Below are 16688 nucleotides of genomic sequence, written 5' to 3'. Positions count from 1 at the left end.
TTTTTGGTCTTTGATTTTATTCCAATGATCAACCTATTTGTTTCTCTACCAATACCATGCAATTTTTATCATTGTTGCTGTTGCTCTGTATTACAGCTTGAAATCAGGGATAATGACTCCTCCAGAAGGGTATTGTTCAGAATTGTTTTGGCCATCCTCTTTTGTGGCTGTTGTTTTATTTTTTCTTTTGAAGTAAAAAAATTGCTCTTTCATTGTCTATAATAAATTATGTTGGAATTTAGATGAGAATTGCATTGAATCTGTAGATTGCTTTTGGTAAGATGGCCATTATCACTATGTTACTCCTCCCAATACATTATCACTATGGAAATCCTCCCAATCCATGACCATGGGGGATCATTTTATTTTCTGAGGTCTTCTTTGATTTCTTTCTTCAGGATACTCTAAGTTCTTCTCATACATATTTTTCACTTGCTTGGTTAGAGTCACACCAAAGTATTTTATATTATTTGTGTTTGCTATAAAGGGTGTTGTTTCCCTAATTTCTTATTTTGCATTGTTTATAACTTGTATACAGGAAGGCTATTGATTTATTTGCATTACTTTTTATATCCAGCTACATTTCTGAAGTTGTTTATCAGCTCTTTGGTAGAATTTTTGAGATCTGTTATGTGTATTATCATGTCATCCTTAAATAGTGACAGCTTGACTCTTCCTTTCCAATTTGTATCCCCTTGATCTCCTTTTGTTGTCTTATTGCTCTAGCTAGAACACGTACTGTATTTAAGGGATATGGGGAGAGTGGGCAGCTTTGTCTTGTCCCTGATTTTAGTGTGGAATCAAAGTAGAGGGGTGCAGGGCAGAAGGGAGATTGGGCATAGTAGTAATGAGCCTATGTCTGCTGGTCACTGCTCGGGTCCCAGTCAGCATGGGGGATGTGTATGAGTCTCACCTGTGTCCCTGGTGAGAGTAAAGCAGGGTTGTGAAGTGGCAGGGGTGGGGGTTGTGGCACAGATTCAGCACTAGTGCAAGTTGAGGTGTGGATAGAAAACTACAACTCAATTTCAAAATTTTTCTTTATATTGATGTTCTAGGAACAATACAGCAATGACTTAAAGTTTTTATTTTTATTAGAAATATCATCGTATTAAACTGAGTTATGAATATTTTCTTTGCTACACTGAATAAATTATTCTACCGAATTTCTTAAATACTAAAATATGCAGAATTCAGTTTGAACAGTTGAATATGTCTTTGCATTACTATAAAATAAAAACAGCATATCTAATTTTTTTTTTTCGGAGCTGGGGACCGAACCCAGGGCCTTGCGCTTACCTAGGCAAGCGTTCTACCACTGAGCTAAATCCCCAAACCCATAAAATAAAAACAGCATATCTAATTTTTATTCACTCTGCCAGAGTTCAGACTTTTTCTGATAACATAAAAACTTTGAAGATATTTCTGAAATGGTTTACAAATTAATATTATTTGAAAAATTTAATTGCTAGGGCATGGAAATAGCATCAAAATTGTTTAGTGGGCCATCTACACTTGGGTCAGCGAAGGTATCGTACACACTAGTGACAATAATCAGATATGTGTTGTGGAAGGCTTTCTTTCTTATCCATGTGTCTTCCCATGCTGTGGGGAACTGGGTTTTTCTCAATCTGCAGCTATATTTGAGTTCATGTTGTAGCTAAGGCAACTCAACCACTCACGGTGGTGACAAATATTGAGAGTGCGAAAGCAAATGCAAGAGCCTGAAAGCTCTGTATCTCAGCATGTACCATGTAAGTCCAGTTTTACAAAAACTATAACATGCCCTAGTAACATACTCTCATCAAACGAAACACACTAGTTCAAAAGCCGAAGGCTGATTTGGGATTTCATGATGTGGTGACACAGTGTTCATGGATAATCCTAACAAAAAGAAGTGAAAATGAATACTAGCATTTCTGTTTTTAAGAGTAAAGGAGAACTCACAATTCATCTTATATAAGAAAATACTGTCTTGTAACCTTTTTTAACTTTACAGGCCTATGATGACCAATTCAAAATGCAAAAGTGAAGTTAAAAGTGAGAATCAAAAGTTTTCAAAAAATAAAAAAAGCTTCAGTTAGACACAAAGATATTGTACGCTATCCATAATATGAAAAAATGTAAATTAAATTGCATGAGGAAGTTGTAAAACTAGAAATAAAATAGAGCTATATTGTGTTTGTAAGGTATTCCACACTTGCTTGACAGGTGTGTAAGCACTCATGTTGACAAATTATCATATGGATAATTTTGTATGTACCAACATAAATTTGCTTATATACTTATGTGTATTTTTTACACATATGCACATACTATGTATATGCATATACTTTATATACACATAATTTCATATACTATACATGCATTTATACATGGTTTTATGTATACATAAAACTATATTTATATATAAAACTATATACATATATATGTGAGTTTTATGTATGTCTCCCTCTATATATTGTGATCTCTCTATATTTACATATACATAAATATATACATATAAAATGTACTTATATACCAATGCACATATATAAATATACAGATGTATTATATATACACATATATAAATATATGAATGTATTTATATATAAATATACATATATACATATAAATGTATTTATGTAAATGTACATATGTATACACATTAATGTAATATATAGATCACATAATATATATATACACATACAACCACATATATATGTATATAATTATATATAAATATAGTTATAACTGTAAAATAAATAACTGTAAATACAAAAGCCTATATAGTATATGTAAATAATGTGTATGTATAGTATAGACATATATGTAGGATACATTTATATGTATGTACACCTATATGTATATATTTAATATAAATATATATCACAAGATTATACTTATCAATTATTTTTATTTATATACCCTTCTCCTCATCTATTTTACATGCTGAATAATTGCAAAATGTGTCATTCATGGAAATTGTTCGAAGTAATAAGCTAGAATCATCTAAATGATTGTTCCAACTGGTTATTTAAATTTGGATATATCCACTGCTACCATGCCAGGACTTTAGAAAAGCACAGCTTGCTCTGTATGTTTTGAAGAAGAGTAACCTTCGTGACCTATTAGAAATGAAAGAGCAAAATAAAAAAAAAAGTTTCACCTTCTCTAATGGCTAAGAATGTTGAATATTCCTTTTTCCCCTACTGGGTTACCTTGTCCAGTGATGTTATGTACCTGGTCTTTTTGTAGTTTGTGGTGTCATTTTTGGTTGATGTCCCTGAGAGGCCTACTCTTTTGAGGGTTAGATGGGGAGTGTTCTGGGGGAGAGGTGAGTCATTTGAGGAGCGGCTGGGGAAAGGGGGTGGAGGGAAAACTTCTATGGGGAAAGGGTAATCAGGATTTAATATATGAAAGAATCAAAAATTACCTTCTTAAAATTGCACAGGAGAAAAAGTGAAGAAACAGATGGACACATGCATTTATGTGTGTACATACATGCATACACATAATCACACAGATGTGGGGCTGGGTTCTCATTTTGTAAATCCACGAAATATTTCTGAAAATTAGGTAAGAAAATAAAAATAGATGTACCAGGCAAACCGTTAGTATCTGTTACCAAGGTGGTTGCTTTGAGAAAATTGTGCTTATCAGTACTGTGTCGTAGAAATGTCTTTTAAGTTCTTAAAGTATGAACACAGCTATGTGCTTACATCTCTGAATCTAACCGTGGAACTTCTGAAAGGTTATTGCTTCCTATAGTTTCATCTTGATCACTCTTAGATGCCTGTCATGCATTTCATGAAAAGCACATTCAAGAAAAAGGGTATTAATTTTAATATGTAAATCTCCACAGGACAATCAGCGTCCTCTTATGATGTTACTTTTGAAGTGGCCCAGTATTCTTCACAGAAGACTTTTATCATGATGACAATCTAGTTTACAATTTCCTTGCTATCTTTCAGGCTTAGGAAATGATATGCTAAATATTTTACAGTACCCTAATTCTATCACTATAAGTGTTTTTTTTTAAGATGTCAAACATAGCAATTAAAGTAAATCCTTAATAAAAGTAATCTATTTCTGGTTGGGAAATCTCTTTACTGTGTGTCTATTGATCATTAAAAATGACTATAAATACAACAAACTAATTATCTTGGTATGATAAATCTACAGAGATTGTTTAACATGCTAAAATATGAAATATTCTTATTCAATCATTTACTTACTATTGAGAAGTTACAGCCTTGGAGACTGGATAAATGAGTCAGAGTTTAGAGTGCTTATTGCTCTGACACAGGATCCAGGTTCAATCCTTGTAGCCATCTGAGGTGACTCACAAGTGCTTGTAACTCCATCTCACAAGGAACTGATCCTTCTGTGCCGCCTTCTGGCTTTTGTGGTCATTTGCATGAGTATGGTACACACAAATTCATGCGGCCTTATATACATAAATACAAATAAAAATAACAAATCTTAAAAACGAACTCATCTTTTAACCGAACTGCTTAATTTTGATCTGACGTGCTTATTTATTCAGGTTGTTATTTGATGAACTTTTTTTCATTTGATGAACTCTTTGTGTAGTTAAAGTAATATAGGAGCATGTCTTCTATAAAGCTATGAAAAAATTTAAGGGATAGTGATTCCTTTACAAAGATTCAAGGATGATTTAGGGCTCTAAACTTAACTGTGGATTAAGTCATAAATCTACAATACTGTGATTGCAAAAACAAATTTTGAGGCTTTAATGTCTCAGTTTTCTTATTTGTAAAATGTACTCAACAACACCACATTGCCATAGTGTTGAAGGAAAAGATAATTGCTAGGTATCTTCATTTTCCCTGAAAGTTTATTAAATATAGTGATGAATATTCAAAGATTCTGTCATTTTATACTCTTATCACAAAAGGATTATAAAATTATGTCAAAGTAATTAATTACATCTAATTATGCCCTTTTAATAAACAGTGGATTCCAACTTTGTAGCATTCAGAACCTTGAAATTTTGATAGAGAATAAGAAGGAAAATAGATGATAAATATTGATGACATATACTGTATGCTTAGGGTTTTAGTTATGGCTTCTAGTGCTACAAGGAAACAGCATAACCCAAAAGCATCTTGAGGATGAAAAGTCTCTTTTTATATTGTTGTTCATCATAGAAGGGTGTCATGGCAGGAACTCAAATGGTAGAAGTGGAGGCAGGAGCTGATTTGAAGAACGTGGAGAGATGCTCCTTACAAAATTGCTAAACTTGCTTTCTTATAGAACCCAAAACTACCAACCAGTTCAAGCATAGCACCACCCACAATCACCTGAGCCTGCTTCAATCAATCACCGATTAAGAAATGGATTACAGCTGAATCTTATGGAGGCATTTCCTGAATTGAGGTTCCCTCTCCTTTCTGATAACTGGTTTGGCATCAAGCTGACATAAGACTAGCCAGCACACTGTGTAAGTTCACATATATTTCAGGGTTTATTTTAGTTATATATAACTATGTGTGTGCATTTGTGTAATTGTATGCAATATGAGTGTAGGTGCTTGCCAACTCCCAAAGACAGGGTTGGGGCTGTCTGGAAAGGTGGTTGTGAAGCACCTGATGTTAATACATGTTCTTTGTGTGAGCAGTATAAACTCTAAACCACTGAACCATCTCTCCAGTCCCATTTATAGGTTAAATGTTATCTTACACTCTTCAGCACTCTTTCAAATAACTTTACATTAGGAAATACTTCAACTTTCCATTTTATGGATTAGCCCCATAGTGAAATTTGTCAGATATAAGAAAATAAATTTAAAGAATATTTAATAAAGAATGATGCTTCTGGGAAGGTGAGATTGCTCAGATTTGATGGTGTTCATAGCCAAGCCCAAGGACCTGAGTTTAATCCTCATAATGCACATGGTAGAAGTTAAAAAACTATGTCCTTAAAGTGTCATCTAAACTTTATATTTTCAATGTGGCATGCACACACACAAACACACACACACACACACACACACACACACACACACGCACATTGAACAAATGTAAAAAGGATAATAGTAATTTCTCTTCTTAACACTTTACAAACACTGAATAACCGCCTTAATTTTCAGTAAACCTGTACATCTGAGCAAGAGTTGTACAAACATTCTATTGAATATTTTGAATGATGGTGAAGAAAGGAGTTACCTTTAAAACTATCAAGGTAGCTTTTATACTGGATGCCAGTATAAGATGCTAAGATCATAGTCACAGAGCTCTGGAAGTAACTACCAAAGCAGAAATCCACAAACTCAGATGAAGCATTGTGTTCTATTCTATCATCTACAGCAACAAGAAAATATCCAAGCAGAGGAATGCTTTTGTTTCTATGGTGTACAACCAATATTATGCACATACTTATATTTAAATCTTATTGAAATTGTTTTGCAATACAGGTAGAAATTTAATAGATTGGGAACTGAAATCAGAGCAATTCAGAGGCTAAATACCTGCTCAACATTTTAAAATGTTTAAAATGTAATTAAATATAGAAGATATTTTTACCTAGACTCCAAATAACCGCATGATAAAAAATTATGAGAGTAAATATTAGAAGGCAAGAATATCGGATTCATCAATGATTGGATATTTATAATATTTAAACTCACACATGCCATTCCAAGTATTTAAGGTATCCATAAATAGTACATGTGAAAAGTTATTATCATGTTATTTTCCTTGAAATTCTGTGCTATTTGGGCAGATTTTATTACATATATTATGCAAAGCTATGATAGAATTAATCATGAAGTCACTTGGATGTATACTAACCTATGAATATTTATTTTACAATGCAAGAATTTAGGCTTCCAGTAGGAATATAATACTTTACTTCTCAGCGAGAAAATGCTGCTAGAGTTTGCTTAAAGTTCATTTTTCCCCATAGAATCACTGTTGGATTAAAATGCTACTGTCTCCAAGTACACAGATGGATAATGAGTGCACAATACAAACAGTCATTGAGAACTACATGAAAACTGAAAAAGATAAGAATTTGAATAACTCCTGATTTAATTACAAAGTCAGAGAGACTTAGCCTTGATACTTGGTGTCAAAAAAGTAAGAGGGCTTCAAAATTAAACTGAAGCTTATTGAGAATTCTTCTTATCATTATCTAATTAAATAGAGGAAAAAGGACAAAAAGTGACCTACTTATAAGAAAGTTGATTAGCAACTAAATGTAGAACAGAGATTAGAGTACACACTGACAAATTTAGCAGTGAATTCTGAATATAGGCTCATTTTCAGAAAAAAAATTCAAAATAGACTTAGGACAAGACTTACAGCATAAATTATTAAGTTCCACTTATTTCACAAAGTCTGGTCCAGTAATAAAAGTCAATGCCTAAAAACAAATGTTCGCAGAATAATTGTAGAAGACAGTTTATACATTGGATTGGATGCTGACCTTTCTCTAAAGATATCTACAATCACTGACTAAGAGTAAGTGGATTCTCTGCCTCTTGCTTACTTTTCCTGTCAAGACACCCTGTCTGGGTAGTGAACCATGTCGGTTAGTTGACCAGGAAGCATCTAATTCTATAGATTTGTGATATGTGATGAATGGGCTGGAGAAGGGGCATCAACAGGAGCAAACAGTTCTGTTGTCACAGTACACACAAAGACAATAACAAAGGCATCGGGGGCTCCCTTATGATGTCCAGTTATGCTAACTTCTTTAGTGCTTTATAATTATATCATTTTCACCTTTGCCTTTCCTCCATCCAACTTGTCCTGTGCTCTTTGTTCTCACTCAAATTCATAGTCTCTGGCCTTTGTACTTCAGTGGTTCTCTCTGTCTTTCTCTTTCAACTCTAAATATATAAGTATAGTCTGCTCCGTCTATATAATATCAGGCCTCACCACTTGGTATTAGATAAGAAGTTGGGAAAATATTTCCCTTGAAGAAGTCTATGTCTCCCATTTTTTATTGTATATTTTATTTAATTACATTTCAAATGTTATCCCCTTTTCCAGTTTCCCCTCTGCAAACCCCCTATCCCATCCCCTTCCTCCTGTTTCTGTAAGGGTGCTCCCCCATCCACCCAACCATTTGCCTTGCCTCCCTGTCCTGACATTCCCCTACACTAGGGCATCAAGCCTTCTCAGGACCAAAGGCCTCTCCTCCCATTGATGCCTGACAAGGTCCATCCTCTGCTACATATGTGGCTGGAGCCATGGGTCCCTCCATACGTACTCTTTGGTTGGTAGTTTAGACCCTGGGAGCTCTGGGGTGTCTGGTTGGTTGATATTATTGTTCTTTCTTTGGGGTTACAGACCCTCTCAGCTACCTCAGTCTGTTCTCTAACTCTTCCATTAGGGACCCTGTTCTCAGTCCAATGGTTGACTGTGAGCATCTGCCTCTGTATTTGTCAGGCTTTGGCAGAGCTTCACAGGAGACAGCTATATCAGGCTCCTGTCAGCATGCACTTCTTGGCATTCCCAATAGTGAGTGAGTTTGGTGACTGCATGTGGGATAGATCCCAATGTGTGGCTGTCTCTGGATGGTCTTTCCTTCAGTCTTCCAATTACCATATTCCTTTGTAGTTTTCTCTAGGGTTGGGTCCACAAGAACTTCTCCTTCCATGTTAACATGTTTCCCCTTGTTCAGGTCTTGTTGTAGGCAGGAATGTTTTTAAAACTCATAGATATAGTATCTAGAAGACACAGTTTTTAGAAGCTATATAACTTGATATTCCTTAGCAATTTTTTCATTCCCTCCAGCCTCTTAAGTTGTTTACTTTTTTAAAATTTTTTCCTTTTCTATTGCAATAGCATTTTTACTTCCTCGTCCAATATTGCAAAGAAGGAAATCAGATTTCCCTTGAGAAAGTATTTAGTATTTTTTGCTAATGGAAATGCATGAAATATTTTGTTTAGTGATTATACTGTCACGTGTTTAGCTAGATTACTAGGATTCAGCATCCACCTGTCCATGATAGTAGATGGTAGAGGATACTCATAGGAGAAGAAAAGGGACACAAGCTACCTAGATGTTTTACATGTTTGACTTCAGTCTGTGCGTGGAGTAACTTTATATGGGAATAATTCCTATTCTGTGTGGAATCAGGCATTGAATGGTTTTTGCGATTACCTAAGATCTCATTACAGTTTAATAATTAGGGCTTAGAAGATTAGGTAATATGATAAAGTATGTAGCATTTAGTCCAAGTATAAAGTATTTAGTCCAAGCTTAAGGACCCGAATTGAATCCCCAGTGTCAAAACAAAAGTGGACCAGGAGTTTAAGACAAGTAGATCCCTGGAGTTTTCTGGCAGTTAGTATATTTCTATTCACATGCAAGTATATACACAAACATATGTGTACCTAAACACATGTGAACACATATATAGAGATGCAACACATATTTTAACAAATATTCCCTTTTCCTTGAAATAAATATGTTTTATATTCTAACTGCTACAGAATCCTTGACATTTCAGTGACTCTAGATTAGCCTCTGACACAAAGAAAGAAATGATTCATTATCATGATATTTTACCTTAGAACTTGTGATGTTGCTACATCAGAAAGGATGGATGAGGAGACCCCTTTTCTTCATGTACACCATTGCCAAATGTTCTTAAATTTTTAGTTCTTGGATATGCAAGTTAGTTCTGAGAAAGAAGAAATTCAACTAAAGTACACATGCTCATGTAGTAGGCTATATATATTCCAGCATGCAGCTATATCTGTAATCCAGATTGGTATATCAGAAAGAGCAGAGGATAGGAGGCAGACACAGTAAGGAGAGAGGTGTTGATGTGCAAGCATGCACGTCACATCTGTGAGCTAGAGAAGAGGAAAGAAAAGACAAAGGGAGATTGGGAATAAAGGAGGGAGGGAGGGAGGAAGGTTGGAAGGGAAGGAAGGACAAAGGAATGTGAGAAAGGCCAAGAGAATGCAACAATTCAAAACACAATATAGATAATCATATCAATCTTTCTTTCCATTTGGTGTCAGTGACGGTCTTATTTGGAGACCTGTAAAGGGTAATCCTATGAATTCTTAATGTTCAGTCTAGCCATTCAAAGTATTGATAAACATTTTTCTCTTGAATTTATTTTTCTAGTATTGCCAATACTAGTTTCTGGTTTAATGAAAAAGTAGTGAATTTACTTTAAGAAACCTAACCAATGAATCTTGCTTAATTCAGAGATAAATCTTTTAAGGATGATATTCCTGTTTAAAAATACATGTATATGCATGTATAAAATTTATATATGTACATAATATATATGCATGTAACATTAATGAGTGACAAAAGAGAACATGGACTTGAGAAAGAACAATGATGGGCATATTGCTGTTCTAGGCAGATAAAGGGGAAGGGAGAATTGTGTAATTATGTAATAGTTTCAATAAAATAATTAAAATAATGTATCACCTATCTCATATGTACAAGCTAGTGAAGAGTTTGAGCTAAGTTCTTTCATATTTGTCTGTAATATTTTCAAACTTTTATGCTGCTGCTATATGAATAGTTCAGAAACAAATATTAAATTAAATGATCAAACGTAACATCATTTTAAAATTCCCAAGTAGATTTCAGTTACATGAACAAAGCACAGTGAATTAACATAAAGGTAGGAGTGTATGAATACAGTCTTTCTTAATTTAAAAAAACTGGGAATTTGATATTGTATTTCTATGAAGGATTAATATGAAAAAAATAAGTTGACTCTTTAGTGGGATATATGTACACTCTATGAAAGTGTGCTAAATTGTGCTTCCTTCTTTCTATGAAAGGAATTGTGCTTTAAAAAAAACAAAAAACAAAAAACAAAAAACGCCTTATCATAGCTCTTCAGCAATCTTGGGAACTAAAGACTTTTGAAGTTAATCATATAGAATTAGAGTTATTTATTTAATTGGTTCCAGTCTGCTGCAGTGTTTAACAAGCTTAAATAAATAGGCTAATCTTTCAAAATTAGTCTATTAGTCTGGTTATTTTTAAAACTTGTATCTGTTGTAATCAGAGGGTTTCCTAAGGCTTGCGTGTCCAGAATTTTTATACCCACAGCACATGTTACTAGTCTTTTGGCTGTTTGCCCTGTGAACTTTGTTTTGGCTTAAAGAATTCTTGAACCCTCTCAGACTTCTAGAAAATTAGAACTTCTCTGAACAAAATAATCCCTTATTAGTGACTAAAAAGGACACTCAATTTGTAGCAAATAAGTATTTTCAAGTTTTAAGTGTATTACTGAAGAAATGTAAAGCAATGAATGGCAACTCTGGATAGTAATTGACATTGATGGGGGATGTTTTTCTTTATAATCCTAATGATTCCCAGGACACTGATTTAAATAGAGGCTTTTCCGTTTATTTATTAATAATGCTATATTTTAACCTGCACCAATTATCTATAACTTAACTGAACGTGAATGATTCTTCACGGTTAAAGGTATTTAGCTTTTATATCCCATAGTCACAAAACCTTTAGAAAATGGACAGAAGAAAACAGCTGAGAGACTCTCACCTTTGGGTCAGAAATAATAATCAAATAAGGATTTCGGTAATGCGGAAAGATTCCAAGCACATGCCTAATGACTTGTGATCTCAGAGTTGACCTGTCAGCTTTTCCTCCATCTACCAACTTCCTTTAACTCTCAACAGCACCAGCTCCTGCTCATTCTTTGTCAACTCTTTCACTGTTCTTAATCTTCTCAAATCGTACAAAACTCTGTAACTTTTTTCCTTCGGCACACAGGTGGACTATTTACCAAATGCACTTGTACTTCATGCTCATGGGTTCTGATGAGGTTTCAGATGATGTTGCCTCATTTTAATTCTGTGACAGATACAATATAATGAAATAAATAAAAGTTTTTCCTAAATTGGTTACATTCACTCTACCAGATAAGAACCACACATCTGATACTGGATTCATTCCAGCAGAGTGTCTTGAAAGATGAAATGTGTTAACAATTAAACAGATATTCAAACCTCTGCTAATTCTAAGTTGAGTTCAATGAGGGCAAATTTAAATAACAAATGTTTGTCTAATAACCTTGTTAAAGCAAGATAATTCAGAGGTTTTTGACTCTGCTTAAGTTAACTCAATGAATAAATAAATAAATAGATAAATAAATATTATTAAAAGAAAGTGTGTGTTGAGTTCTCAGGGTTTTATTTTTGTTTGTTTGTTTGTCTTGTTTTGAAGCAGGGTATCCTGCATACAAAAATGAGCTTCAACTTACCATATATGTTATGGTCACCACACATTGGACTTTGTTCTTTTTCATCAACATCCTTATTGGTTGCTCAGACCCCTGTGACCTCAAAGCTACCTCATCATGCTGGGTTTGTGCAGAGCTGAAGACTGGACTCAGGATTCCCTGTGCATGGTAAGTACTCTGTCAACAGATTCACGCCAGTATATAATCATCACTTATTACATTGCTTTGTTGTATATGTAGAGTTTAACATTTTTTTTCTTGGAGTAAGTATGAATACTGAAGCACATTTTACACCTATAGCTTATAGATGTCATAAGTCATAATTTCTACAGGAATAATTGGTTGTAATTGGTATGTTGAATGCTTTTGGTAGTTGTGCATATGAATTACAACATAAATTAATTAGTGGGATGTCTTTCCATATTTATTTTCTCTATGAGGTACTATTGAATGTGGGTCATTAACATTTCAAATATGACAATTGTTATAATTATGAAGTCTCAATCATGTGACTTACAATTACTGGAGAAGAGTTGCATTAATGCTTCTGAACCCTGATACAGATATTCCTTCAGGCTGTGGATTTGAGGGAGTGGATCTGCCATTTTTATAGAAAGACTTCTTCATTCATTCCAAGTAAAGTTTGAGAAGAAATAGCCTCTCTAAATGGATAGATTATTCAACACAATTTGAATGCGAGTTGTAGAGCCTTATAAAAGCACTTGGTAAACTATTTTAGAGTACAATAGATTAACTGTTATGGTTAGAGTAATTGATAATAAAGCTAAAGATATATTCTCAAACTGGAAATCAGCTTTTCTAAAATGCAGTTTCCCAGGAAACACAGTGCCATATTTCACTTCACTTTTGTCCAAAATAGTCTTTTTATCAAAGTGTCTCCTCATAGGATACCTGGGAAAAACACGCAATCTAAACTATAGCTTACTGAAAGAAATCCTTGTATAAATGTATTCTGGGTCCTCATCTGCCTCTGCACACACTTGCAGAATAGAAGAATCACTACTATCATTATTGTCATCTCATCATTATTACAACCATCACCACCATCACCACCACCTTCACCACCATCACCAACCTAACCACTGTCACCACTACCTTCACCATCATCACCATGATTATTAGCATCATCACCATCATCATCAATGTCATCACCATCACCATAGTCACCACCATCACTATCATCACTATCATTACTGCCATCATCATTGCAACTAACCATCAGATTGAATACGGGGTTCCCAATGGAGGAGGTAGAGAAAGGATGCAGGTGACTGAGGGGGTTTGTAATCCCATAGGAAGAACAACAATAACAACCAACCAGAACCCCCGGAACTCCCAAGGACTATACCACCAACCAATAGGTATATATAGCAGAGGATGGCATTGTCTGGCATCAATAGGAGAAGAAGGCCTTGTCCTGTGAAGACCTGATGCCCCAGTGTAGGGAATGCAAGGGTGGTGAAGTGGAGGGAGTGGGTGGGAGTGGGACACAGAAGCAGGGTGAGGCACTGGAGAGGGGGAAGTGGGAAAGAAAATAACATTTAAAATGTAAATACATAAACTATGCAATAAAAAAACAAAAAGAATGAAGAGTTATAAAAATCACTTAAAACAAAGCACATGCACACTCCACGAGGCTTAAACTTGTGTCAGTTGACTATTTAGAAAACTTGAACAACTTGTCCTTATGAATGTGGTAATCTCAAATACCAGATTATCATCATTCTAGACACTCGGGGCTAAGTTGTCAGAAAATTACAGCTGGTAAGGACTTTCCTAGATGTAAACAGTGCTTATTTGCTGTGTCCTCATGGAGTGTCTGTAGGCAGAGGTGCATAAAAGGATTTCAATTTCTTTCTTTTCAATGAAGGTAAAATATAGTGAAATTAGGGATCTATATGTAATATCGACCTTAGTTGTTTCTCAGTGAACTTAGCTACAAATGCTATCAGATGAATAAATAACTCTCTGGGTATGAAGTCAAAACTTTGCTTAGTTCATAACACTAATTTTGCTAAGTGTCTTGGAGTTAGTATTTCAATCTAGTTTTTAAAAACATTAACCAGAATGCAAGATTGAGCATAACGATCAAATCTATTAATATTAATATTTATATTGCTTTAGAAAATAATGCACAATTAAGTGCTAACTCCAACTTTATTTAATCATATATAAAACTTCAATGTGTAAATTTTTGCCTATAAATGAAAAATAATTTAATAAAATTAAATATAATTTAAAGTGACATTTCATTGTCATCACTAATATTGATTATAGAGACATGATATGCCATATTTTCTTAGAAATTAAATGGAGATGGATGCTGCTAGGGATAATTTCTAGGTTTTACTTCATAGAGTTCAAATTAATAAACATTTGTAGTAAAACTCTTCTTGACATATATATATATATACATATGTATATGTATATATATTTATATACATTTAAGGTGTATATATAAAGTTACTTTATTAATTTTTTGGAGTATTTCCTTATCATCTAAACATACATATTCAAATGCATACACACAAACATATGTATGCAGATTAACAGTCACTCTTTGGACTAAAATGTTGCTTAGTTTAATTGTCTATCTCTTACACAGTCAAGTTTAATCTACGGTACAGTGTCACATATTTTAACAGAGCTTAACATTTATTTCGTCTTACTTTTTTCTAGAATTAGCTTTATTCTATTTTTTTATTTCTGTTTTTCCCCTTCCCCTGCTTCTATGAGGGTACTCCCCACCCACCCACCCACTCCTGCCTCCCTGCCCTGTCATCATTCCCCTACACTGGGGAATTGGGTCCTATTTAGAAAGGGGAAGAAAATAATCTCCGGAAAGTAGGGGGAAGAGAGGAATCTGGGAGAGAAAGAGGAGGGGGAGGGACAAAGGGGCCCAGTTTAGATATGGGAGGAGATGGGAAAGAGCAGTCAGGAATTTGAAAGTAGGTGTGTAGCATTTGGGGGAGGGTGGGTGAACTGAGGGTAGCCACTAGAAAGTCCCAGATGCCAGGGACCCAAGAGGTTCCCAGGAGCCAATAGGGGAGGACTTTAGCCGAAATACCTAACAAAGGGGAGATAGAACCTGTAGAGACAGTATCCAGTGGAAGTCACGGCCTCTGGTTGAGGGATGTGGCCACCCACCGACCTCAAAAATATAACTCCAGAATTCCTCCTGTCAAAAGGAAATTCAGGGTCAAAGAGTGGAGCAAAGACTGAATGCAAGGCCATCCAGAGAGGGATCCATCCCATCAGCAGACATGAGACTATTGCTGATGTCAAGAAGTGCTTACTAACAGGAGCCCCAGTATAGCTGTCCCCTGAGAAGCTCTGCCAGAGCCTGACCAGTACTGATGCGGATGTACACAGCCAAACATAGGACAGGCAACCAATGGAGAAGATAGGGCAAGGACTGTAGGAGCTGAAGAGGTTTGCAACCCCTTAAGAAGAACAACAATATCCACCAACTAGACTGCTCAAAGCTCCCAGGGACTAAACCACCAACCAAAGAGTACACATGGAGGGAGCTATGGCTCCAGCTGGATCTCTAGCAGAGGATCGCATCACTGAGAGGGGAGCTCCTTGGTCCTGTGAAGGCTCAATGACCAGAGGAAGGGGAATACTAGAACACTGAATCAGGAGTGTATGGACAGATGAGGGAGTACCCTCATAGAGGCAGGGAAGGGGAACAGGGGATAGGGCGTTTGTGGAGGGGAAACTGGGAAGGGGGATAACATTTGAAATGTAAATAAATAAAATAAACAATAAAGTATATATGACAGAAAAGAAGGCTCTGACAGCTATACCTTCAGTTCTGTGTGATATAATCTCTTATAGCCTCCTTGCATCTGTATTCACTTTCTTGTACCCCGCACCAAAATGCACACCTTAATAATAAAATACCTTAAATATCTAAATGATTTTCATGCGCTTCAACATGTTTCAATATGTAAATATCCTGACAACCTGAATTGATCCTCAGAACCCGCAAGGAGGTCCGCAATTTCTACAATATTTTCTTGTAAACTCAACAAAGTGACGTCACACATATTAGTTGTAAGTTAAATTGGTCTGAGTAAGGTCCAAGTTAATAGTTAATGTTTCCTAAATATTCTTTTTCAAGTACTTACACTCATGCCTGCCTAATACCATGGTTCTGATGTGGATTTTCTCCCGAAGATGCATGTGGTAGAGGTTGCTTTTCCTGGGCATGATGATGAGAGACACAGAGACTTTCAAGATGTAGGGCACTGTATATTTGTTAGGTGCCTATGTATTATTGTTTCTAGAACTCATTCTCCTAGGACCCTGAATTAGTTCCTGAGAGAAATGTCAAAATTGAATAAGCTCAACTCTCACGCCCCTCTGGATTCTTATGTCACCAAATAGCTTTCCCATTTTCAGAGAAATTTCACCATGATGCCCTCATTGATGAAACTTCACTACACAGGTCTTTTAGTGAGCC

Source organism: Rattus rattus, chromosome 13, assembly GCF_011064425.1.
Source record: "Rattus rattus isolate New Zealand chromosome 13, Rrattus_CSIRO_v1, whole genome shotgun sequence".
NCBI lineage: Eukaryota > Metazoa > Chordata > Mammalia > Rodentia > Muridae > Rattus > Rattus rattus.
This window is presented reverse-complemented; position numbering follows the sequence as displayed.